The sequence below is a fragment of the Catharus ustulatus genome, chromosome 3 (assembly GCF_009819885.2).
Source record: "Catharus ustulatus isolate bCatUst1 chromosome 3, bCatUst1.pri.v2, whole genome shotgun sequence".
Classification (NCBI taxonomy): Eukaryota; Metazoa; Chordata; class Aves; order Passeriformes; family Turdidae; genus Catharus; species Catharus ustulatus.
In genome coordinates this window covers 59,771,810-59,782,979 of record NC_046223.1, presented here as the reverse complement: position 1 = coordinate 59,782,979, position 11,170 = coordinate 59,771,810, and positions in this window count along the sequence as shown.

Genomic DNA, 11,170 nt, shown 5'->3' with positions numbered 1-11,170 from the left:
CACGGGCTTGGGATGCAAGTGACAATTGCTTGGGATGCAGGTGACAACTGCTTGGGATGCAAGTGACAATTGCTTGGGATGCAAGTGACAATTGCTTGGGATGCAAATGACAACAAGGGCTTGGGATGAAAGTGACAACAAGGGCTTGGGATGCAAGTGACAACTGCTTGGGATGCAAGTGACAACAAGGGCTTGGGATGCAAGTGACAACTGCTTGGGATGCAAGTGACAACACGGGCTTGGGATGCAAGTGACAACAAAGGCTTGGGATGCAAGTGACAACTGCTTGGGATGCAAGTGACAACAAGGGCTTGGGATGCAAGTGACAACTGCTTGGGATGCAAGTGACAAGAAGGGCTTGGGATGCAAGTGACAACTGCTTGGGATGCAAGTGACAACACGGGCTTGGGATGCAAGTGACAACAAAGGCTTGGGATGCAAGTGACAACTGCTTGGGATGCAAGTGACAACAAGGGCTTGGGATGCAAGTGACAACTGCTTGGGATGCAAGTGACAACAAGGGCTTGGAACGCACGCAAGCTTTCCGCAAGTAGCAGCACAAATGGATGTCCTCGAGTTATGCAGATACTGGAGAAACTTTAAATTTTTGCCTGACTTAGTAGCTGATTGAATCAGTGTTTTGGGGGATTTCCATACCCACCCACCACCCCCCCCCCTTCCTTAGGCGTAATTACCTAATAAACGTAAGCAGATGTTTCATTGAGAAACTGATGTCAAAGGTCCCTCAGCACTAGAAGGTTTGAGAAATTAGTGCAAAGTTTGTAATGAACGTGGTTAGTTTTTTTCAAAAGCCAAGCTGGGTAAAATTGGCCTTCAGTTGGCAGAAAATTTACACAAACTAGAGCTGAACAAATGCTTGTGATCCCAAGTTTGTGACAGAGTTCCCAAGCATTGCATCCCTCAAATTCTGGCAGTGAATTACACAGGCTTCCAGAAGAATGCACCTTCTGAAATCTGTCTTCCCTGTTCCTCACACATTACTGGTGTCAGATGCTACTAGCTCTTTTTTCTTTGTACTTACCTGTCCTCTGCTTTCTCAAATGCTTGCATGCACTCAGCTGACAGGTAGGGATATTTCTTTTTTGTAAGGTGGGTGTCCTGCATTACCTTGGCATAACACCAACAAAAACCAACTCCTCAGCATTCTTGTGCTTCTCTTTATCATTAGTACATCTCCATTCTCTGTCCTTCGTGGTACCCCAAACTCCATGAAATAAAGACCTTGAACAACATGGTCTCACTTTCAGGTTGGCCTTGCATTGAACAAGAGATTGGACCAGAAATCCAAATGTTTCTTCCTCGCTAACTTCCTGGCAGCTGAGAGGCTGAGTTGTGGCAAACTCAAAACCAGTCATTTTTAATCATTGACATAGAAAGCAGACCTGATATTGTCTAATTTGACCAGCAGTAATGGGCTAGAAAGCCTCCTAAACAAGCCTGGCATGAGACATCAACAGGTTTTCTATTACTTCCAAAAGCTTGTGTCAGGTTTCCAGGAACACTTGTTTCGAAAGACCAAAGAAAGGAAAGCATACTCCAAGTACAACACATCCTTTTTGTAAGCAGAGACAAGTGTGCAATTCCTATTCTGCCATAAAGAGAAAAAAAAGACTTGTGAAAAAGATAGAGCATGTACACATGGAGTTTTTCGATTGCTTCAAAAGCATGTCCTGTGCTCACCTGATTTTTCGGTCTGCAGGGGCTTGTACAGCTTTCCATTATCTTACATTTGGGATGTGTGGAATGTAGAAAGGGACACTAAGTAAGGTGGCATATTGCAGGTCACAGGTAAGCAGTTTGTAGGTACCAGATGCATTCAGAAAATCTCACAGGAATTCCAGGATGATGAAGAATGGATCAAGGTTCTGGTCAGAGCCTGACTTTCAACAAAAGGTAAAATCTGTCGCATGCAGGGACAACCTCGAGGTGTCACTCGAGTGCACAAAACAGAAACAAGATCTGGGGCTGGATAACTCCGAGAGCGCTTAAGGTGCAGTGATATTTTGGCAAAAGTTAATTGCTATTTTCTCTTTACAGCAAAACATAATCGTGTTTCTGGTATTTGGTATTCCAAGCTAACGATCTGATTGTCTGACATAAGCTGAAGCTTGAGTGAAAGAAGCATTTTACATGTATTATATTGATAGTCAACAATCAATTTCTTTAATAATTAGAGAACAATTATGCACAATGTTCTGCATCCTGAGATTATTGCATCTTGCATGCTGAATTTCTTTGCTTTGGAAGTAATTCACAAGGACTAACTATGCTGGAAAGATGGTGTGCCCCAAATATGTGCATATTGGCAGTAGAAATGCCTGTATGTGTTTATTTGGCAATCTAAAATTCTGGGGCTACTTCTCAGAGATTTGAAAGACTTTGGACTGAAAAGATTTCCCTGTTAGTTCAGTCCTTGACTTGCTGCCTAGTCCTGAAGCAGGTGTCCTTAGTTCATGGGGGCAAGTAAGCAATCCTTTCTCAGGAGAGAGTTTAAGAATGTTCTTTATCCTCATTGACTTTGTTGAGCCACATTTACCTTCCCAAGGTTTTCTCCAGAGTAGGTACAAGACTGATTATGACCACAGGTTTTATTTTCGTTGTGTATTCTCGCTTTCTTGTGGGTGGCAGTTCTTCCAAAGCTAAAGTTCTGTAATACAGAAAGTTTTTTCACAGTCTACTACAGTTTTTGCTTGTAGGCCAAAAGCAGAAAACCTTACATTAAAATTCAGCAAAACATTTAGTTTCTTCTTTCTTTTTTGAACATGTTTTCAGTTTAAGACTTTAAAATGTTTTAAGGAAATCAAGTCTTAGTCATTGTATTAGTGCAGAGACTTGAAGCAAGGCTGGAATTACGAGGTGGCACACACCTAGGGATTTGGTATTAGCAGGGAATGTAAGACTCGCAGTTTTTTAATAAGTAATTTTGTTCTTCATTTTAAATGGGCTGAAGTTATTAGAAGAATCACATGAACAGTCCATCATATTTCAATATGTTCAACGTACTAGAATGTCTATTTATTTTGCAATATGAGGAAAAGAAGGTAAACATGCTTTATTTCACTGCCAGAAAACTAGGTTTCAGAAACAGGTTCAAATTGTGTGTCCAGACAAAGAGGTCATGAACCCTCTGAAGAAAAATGTTATTGTGTTTTCAGTATTAGTGTTTCTTGAGCAACATCTCCAGAGGCATAGCTACATCTCTACTGATGTTTTGCTGTCCTCAGAGCAACAATGCTAAGTCTTTTTAAAAGGAGGTTATCATTTGGAAAACCCTCGTGTTCTCAAAAAACTTCAGGTACTCTGCCACAGGATGGCACTGTAATCGCACTTGTCACTAAGTCTAATTTTTGCGAAGTGTTTTGGAAACGTCGGATATTGGAGCTAGAGTTTGTAACTAAGTGCAGCATTGTTGCTTAACTTTTCAAAATACAGTTTTTCCCCTTGTACTGTTAGTGTACCTTTGGATATGTTTTAATTAAATTATTTTCCTTTTGTGCTGTGTATTAGCTATACAATAAACTTTAATAAAGAGTGACAGATCTCCTGAATATCCCTGTTGTATCCTGTGGTTAACAGATTTTACTTGTAGACTAATTCCCGCAACCTTTTGTTCAGAAATGTATTTATTCTTTGAAATGTACTTGTTTTGTTTCATAGTGTAATTGTTGATGTGGTTCATCGGATGTCTTTTCCTTCTTCTAAAGGGTTGGTTTTTTTAATCAAGTCAGCTTGGAGACTTTAGTTTGCAGTCCTTTGACAGTTTTTATTACTCTGTTTTTCAAGTCTTCAAGCCTATCTTTTATAACAATATTGTTTATCTCTCTGGGATATTTTATTCTTCAGTATTTTATTAAGGTTCACTTCTTCCTTGTTTCCACTGACTTGTTGAGTAACAATCACTAGTGTCACTAGATTTTGGGAAAATTCAACCTTGATTTCACAAAATCTTGCTTGTCTGCAAAACACCTTATGTTTGAAAGAGCTCAAATCAATATAAATCTACGCTTAGTCTTCTACAGGGAAATGGAGAAAGAAGCACCCACAGGTTAGTGAAGCCTCCCAGAGCCATGGAATTGGGCCTGGATTTGATGCCGACCAGAGCAGTGAAAAAGGACTGCCACTGGAAGTGTCAGAAAAGTCAGGGTTAGTCCTTCGAGTAGTACTGCAGTGACCAAAGGAAATTGATTTGGGCATGTTCCAACAGCAACAAATATCAACAGGAACACACCTGACCCCTAGACTCCTAGTATCTAACCAAGACTAATTCCAGAATTTTTAGCTATTTTCTAGTTTTCTGTGTATCATTTAAAAACATACCACTTCCAAACAGAATATATATTGGCCTACATATGAAAGAAATGTACACCTGACCAATAGAAACAGACCTCTAAATCTGAGCAAGGATATCTATATTTTGTAAGTCTTCCTGTTGAACACCTGATAAAACGTATATTATAAATCTGTATCTGGTATTTAAGTTTTCTATTATGGCTGTAAAGAACTCTATGGATATCAGGCTCTGCAAAAATTCATTTTGGGAGTTTTAAAAAAGTTACAGCTGAAAAAAATTAAAATATTTGCAGACTCTCTGCTTACTCCTTAATAATCTTCATCAGTGATTTATGGCTTCCATTCAGACATTTCTTTTTTGAATGGTCTTTCTAGAATAGTCTTTCTTGACAGTGCCTTTTTCTTGGATTTCTTCCAAGTCCTGAATGTTGTTCCAGTCTCCAAGCTCCTGGTGTCCCGTTCAGTCTGCCCTTAGTTCTGTATCCCCACTAAGGGTATAGGAACAGGCTACCTTTTCAAAGCATGTGGCCCCTAGTGTCGAGTTTCTCACACTCCCACAGACCCCTGTACTCTCACCCAGGGATGCTGGAAATGATGAATGGAAATCCACTTTTTCCTGCGTGATCATCTGAACAGGCTGTTACAGGGGACCATGCTTCAGCCACTTCTGCAGCCTGCTGTTACCATTTCCCTCACTAATCATCCAGTGGGACAAGGTCAGAGAAAAATCTGAAAAGCAAACTCAAACCAGCTCTCCTTTCTCAGGTATAGTACTCAGTGTGTCTCTCCCTAGTTCTCCTGTTGTACTACAGCCCCAAAGGCTTTTCTTGAGCTTCATGATCACTAAATTTGGACGCTTTCCGAACCTGTTGAGCACGACATTTCCCAGAGCACATAAAAGGCTTGCTGCCATCTGGCACTTGCTTTCTATCCCCCATGCACTGTTGGCTTTGAAAGTTCTGCCAGTAGTGCTGTTCTTTAAAAAAACATTGGCACCAATTCTCTGTAATAACTGACCAGATCCAGAAATTGTTCCTGTTTCTTTTGGTTCCTGTGAGACATTCTACAGGTCCTGTGGGCACTAATGGAAATTTCTGGTATTTGATACTGTCTTTTGCTAGCAGATACTGAACTGTGCCTGTTGGGGATCTGCCCCCTTAGGTGATGCTGTTGCCTACAGAGACCTTGAACAGTCTGCCTGTAAGGCACAGATCACAGCAGGACAAATAGAATAACAATTTTCATGTTATTAAGCATTGCATTTGGAAATCAGCTTTCTTGCCCTGAAATCTGTGTGACTCATTTACAGCCCATCCTTTTGCTATAGGATGTTCTTAGGAGCTAAAGACTGTGAGGCCTTCACTTTGCAATATTCTGTGAATATTCTTTGACTTGATTCAACAGTTCATTGAGTCTTTTCTATGTGTCATTTTGTGACTTGGGATATTTTTTGGCTTTTGTGAGGATACAGTCTGGATATCTTGCATTATTTTCTTCAGCTGAGAAAAGGGTTGCAGTTTTATCTTCTCTCTAGCAACATGGGAATTCTTGATTTACTGATGATCAGTCATCTGTCCTAATTCAGGCACCTGTTCGGGTGATAGTTCTGGCAAGATTTCCTGCATTTTCAGTCTTTGATGTGCCTAAATAATAAATCTTTTTTTGTATTTAGAGTTGAATACTAGGACTGTGACATTACTACTAGGACTGTGTCAATATATTGTCATACAATGCAGGAACTTGTGGTGATAAGACCCGCACAGCATCCTTGGCACACAAGTACCATCCTCCTTATTGTATCTGTCTGGGTCTGCTTTGGTGATCTGTGTCACATTTTCAAATGTAGTACCACTGGAATTTTTTTGTTTTCCTGTATCTTAACCCTGTAGAAAACTGCAATATTCCAAAGTTTCTGAATGCTAAAAAAGCTTTTTTTTTTAAAGAGGGGATCTTACACAAGATGTCAGAAGACTAATGGGTAGTTTGTAACTAGGAAAGGTGTTGTAGAGGTTGAAAAACAAGTATGTAAAAAGTTATTAAGATAATTCCAGTTGCTGACAGCATCATCTGTTTAAATTTTTACCCCACTTTCATCCACCTTCCTGCCCACTATGTGTGATGACTCATATTTCTGTGCCTTCTATGCCAAAAATAAAACACAGTATGCTACAGTCTTTGGGACCCACAGCACATGTAAATGGCATAACTTTCAGAAATTTACTTCTATAATAGGAGCAAATGCTAAAGAAGCTGATCAGCCAATTTTCCATGGTTTCTAATGCAAAATTGCCTGATTTCAACTTGGGAGTGTATATGAGAGCCAGGGAAAAAAAGAACCAAGCACTTTTTCCAATGTTGTCTTCAGCAAATGTAAGCTGTGGAATATAATGACAAGGTCTTTTTGCATAGGGTCATAAAAATATGAAAGAATAGAGGAGTTTTATACAGCATCTATCAAACTGGAACTGTCACTAACACTTTTATTAACCCTTTGTAAACAAAGACGTTTTAGTAGATTATATTCACACACATAAACACACACACATAAGCATTCCCACACACGCATATATAATTTGTCAAAATGTTCAACTAAACCTGAAGCTAATATTCTCACCTTGTTGACATATTGTTGAAAATCTCTGTGACTCAACTGTCTTGAATTGATCCCGTTCCAAACAGCCCTAAATGGAATATTAACATTATTTGCTGCCTTTACCCTTTTAACACTTACTTTATATAAGATTAAACTTCTTAGAACATCCCTCCTTTATGCAAGTTAATGAACTATGAATAAGCATGGAAGTAAACCTACATATAAGTGACAAGTAGAAAATGCACTTGGAAATTTCAATATACGCTTTGTGTGGAACATGGAAGTGGCTTGTCTCTCTTTCCTGAAACTGTCATAGAAGTAAGGAACTATAACATTCATCTTATTTCACTGACATTTCTAGACAGTAGATTTCATCACTAACTGGAACCATCAGTTAGCAAAACACTGCAACACTGATTATTGTATAAAACTGCCTATGTGTGTAGAAAAAGAACAGAACAACACCTTACAAATAGCAGGCATTGTCAGAGGTCTTTGGAAGCACTTGGACAACTCTTGGGTAAAATGCAAAATTTCTGCACACAGTCTCTACTCTGCTTTTCTAACTAGAAGTGGAATAATGGTTATGCTACTTTTCTTCATTTTCTCTTCCACCTTCTGCTACCAAATTGCCCTTACCCTCATCCACAGGCTCCCCACTAACTAAACATTTTAAACAGAGTGGTCAAAGGGTTAAGTTGCACCATTAGGTGTCAGAGGAACGACTGATAAGAGTTCAACAACCCTCCATCTGCATGGGCTCCAGAGCAAGCTCAGAGCTGAGTCCTGTGACTCGGAACAGCAGAGACAGGAACTGCTCGCCTGCTAAACACAAAGAAGTGCAGCAATGACCTGGTGTGCACCAGTCTTTGAGGAGCCTGAGTACAAAAAGATTCTCACTTTCTTACAGACTCTTTCAAGAAGAACAGAACTAACAAGAAAATCCGACATATGAGTTGAATTTCAGGCCCTACGACGTGCTGCTTCTCTGTTTGTGTTTTGCAGCTCCACATGTAAAGAGTGGGTAGCACTCTCTGGGTAGAGTGGTTACAGCAGTGCAGCAGGAGAATAACAAAATCAAGGAAGGACAAGTTTGGGTGCAGGACATGTGCTCTTCCTGACAGAAATGTGGAGCAGGCTACAGAGATCACCACAGCAGTTTTGCGGAACCACTTCCCAAAGCAGTGCTAGTGCTGGATGTTACATGCTGGGATACTCACGCAGGACTCAAAGCTGCACAATCTTCTGCTGTCCACAATTCTTTACCTTAACTGTGGTTTCTCTGATGTTCTCTGTCTAGGAAATGAAGAGTGATTTTACCCTGTTGTCTAGCAGCAGCATGATGCCATTGTCCCTCATGTGCAAGGTCTTGTAGCACAATGAGTGCTACGTGCTGGCTGTCAGATTCTCTGTGGTTTTAATGCTTTCCACACCTCTGTTAAAGGCAATTGCACAGTCCCTGTATTTCCAGATACTCTTTCCACAATGCAGAAACCTCACTTATCAATTCTTTAGATCTCTCTGCTATAAAGGTGACACTCAGTTTGCTCACTTCTAGCTTCTCATTTCCCTGACTTTATTCTGCTGGTTTCTTACATTTGGCAGCAGCCAGAACAAATGAAACAGAAGATTTCACGACTGGAAAAAACATCCTCTCTGTATTTCCTTATTTTAATTTTCCTTACCTTGGATCCAGATTAGCATCTGTGGCCAGAAATCACAGAGATGAGTTTATCTACCAGATCTTCTGCCCCTGTGTTCTTTCATGTGCAGAGTGAGGACAGAATTTATTTTTAACTTGGCTACCTTTCCTCCTGCCAAACTCCTCCTTACATTCAGCAGCACCTGCTCTTAGAATCCATCCACATTATCCATCTGGGGTTGCTGCCCAAAGTTCCTTCTGGCTCTGTGGATCAGGGCTATGCACATCTTACTTTTGTTACTGTTTCTGGTGGTGTTTGAAAAGAAAAGTAAAAATACCTTACTTATTTCCCAGCTGCTCATGGCTCTGTGTCATGACATTACTCTTTGGAGAAATTGCATGAACTCCTTTACTGCGTGCTCATCCCAGTCTTGTGGATGAGCAATGCCTTAGAGATGTGTTTGAAATTTTCCCTTCCTTTGAAGATAAAGATAATGAAATCTTTCCTTTGATTCTTTCCTCTTAACAAGTAGGTGATAATCTCAGTGTCTGTTTTCTGATGTTTCCTGATTCTGAAATTTAGAGAATTTATGTTTAAGGGAATTTATTCAAAAAATTGTGCTCTGTGTTCTGACATTGTTTGCAATTTCTTTTGTGGGGAAATTTTTCTGAACTTACAGTAAACTCAATTTCAAGGGTCAACTTCTATTTAAAAAGCCTCCTACTGTTGTTTATATTTTAACCACTGTGCTAACCAATGTACCCTGATTCTGAAATAAGATCTGATAAACTTCCACCTATGGGTGGGCCTCACAGTGATCAAATAAATGAGAACAAACACCACAAGACCAGAACTGGGGAGAGATTTAGATACTGTGTGCATCCTTGAGGGAAAAGAGGAAGGAAGGAAAGGCACAAAAGGTTAAATCAACAGTTTACAAGGGATCCTCTCAAATATAATGCCTTCACAGGTCACATCCCTGTCACAAGACAACAGTGAGGAGTGGCAGTGTGACAGATAAAAGACACCTCTGTATTGTCATTTTCTTGTGGAAAACTTACAGAATGACGGGTTTTGTACCCAGCACAATTGCTGACAATATTCTCAAGTCCAGTTTTCCACTATCATATCCATTTAGACAGAGATTAATAAGATTTCTTCAAATCTGCATTGCCATCTTTGAATGAAATGAAAATATGAGTGTTCTTTGCTTTCTTCAGAGCATGCACACCAATGTAGGTGCATTTTAATCAGATTTGAGACTATGAGATTGAGAGAAGAACCAGAGCCAAGCCTTAAAATGGCAACAAGTAGCAACAATTACAGACTATAAGGAAGGAGTATAGGTTGTGAAGAAGTATATGTAGACTTCTAACATGAGGAAAACTTCCAAGAGAGTTTGCTTGCCTGATGCATGCAAAATTTCCCAAACTATCCTGGTCATGTGTTAACAAACCTTTGGCTCCCACAGTTAGCTTCTTTGGTTTTGAAAACTGAAAAAAGCTGATCTGATTAAAATCTCTAATACTTAATGGTTATTGATGAGTTTTAAAAACTCAGTTAAGACTCACAGCCTTTCAAACCTCTCCATGCAGCAGGAACAGCTGCACTCGCCCACTTATGCAGCCTTTTTTCTTAGACTTTTACCACCAGATGTGCACCATAACACCGCAAGCCGATGACTGTCTCGGTGGAAATGGGGGATACAGAAAAATGGGGAAGGTGCCAAAGATGCTGGAGAGGTCAGAAAACAAATTTTGCATGGGAGTAAGGAAAAGACCCACTCACTATCTGATAATATCTGATGGGAAGGGGGCACAGGGATTCGTAAGCAGATGCTGTTTGTAGCTGGGGAGTCAAGGGGTATAGAGCAGGAGAGACAGAGACCAGGATCTGGAGCTAGAATTGGAAATTAGGTTAAGACTGTTAAACCAAACTTGAATAGCTCTCAAAAGCCTACTGGCTAGTAACGCCTACTTGGAGTTCTGCTCCTTTGTTTTACACTTCTTTCCCAATGAGTAAGTGTTCCTAAAACCTGATAAGCCCAATCCCATACATAATTGCATTATATCCAACCCATTCTCCCTGTCACCCTTGAAATGTTTCCCTGATCTGAGTCCAACTCCAATCAGCTCTTCTTTTAAGCCCTTCTGCTTTGTTTCCCTGGACTAACATCCCGAGCTCCTACAGATATCCCATTCTTTGTATTGTTCACAAGTTGCATTAAAACAGATTCAAGCACAGGAAATAACCAAACAGCATGGTATTACACTACCCTACAGGAGAAAAAATAGTATAGGACCACAAGCAGGATCAGTTTTCAATTTGTCACATAATCAATAAAATATAAGCTAATCCGATTCTCATGCTAGAATGCCTCTCTAACATATTTACTCCCACACTCCTAACTTTCTCCCAAGCCCTCAGTACAGTGCAACTTCTACTTAAAGCAGGCAGGATGATGTAGAAGTGGACAGCCTCATTAATTTTTAGAAGCAACTCATGATTCTGTAAACTTTTGGCCTTCAGTTGCAGAAGATTGAATTGCATGACCCAGCAGTGTCCATTCAAGTCTGTTCTCCCCATCCAGTATTCATCCTGCTCCTGCCTCCAGTGAGTCAAT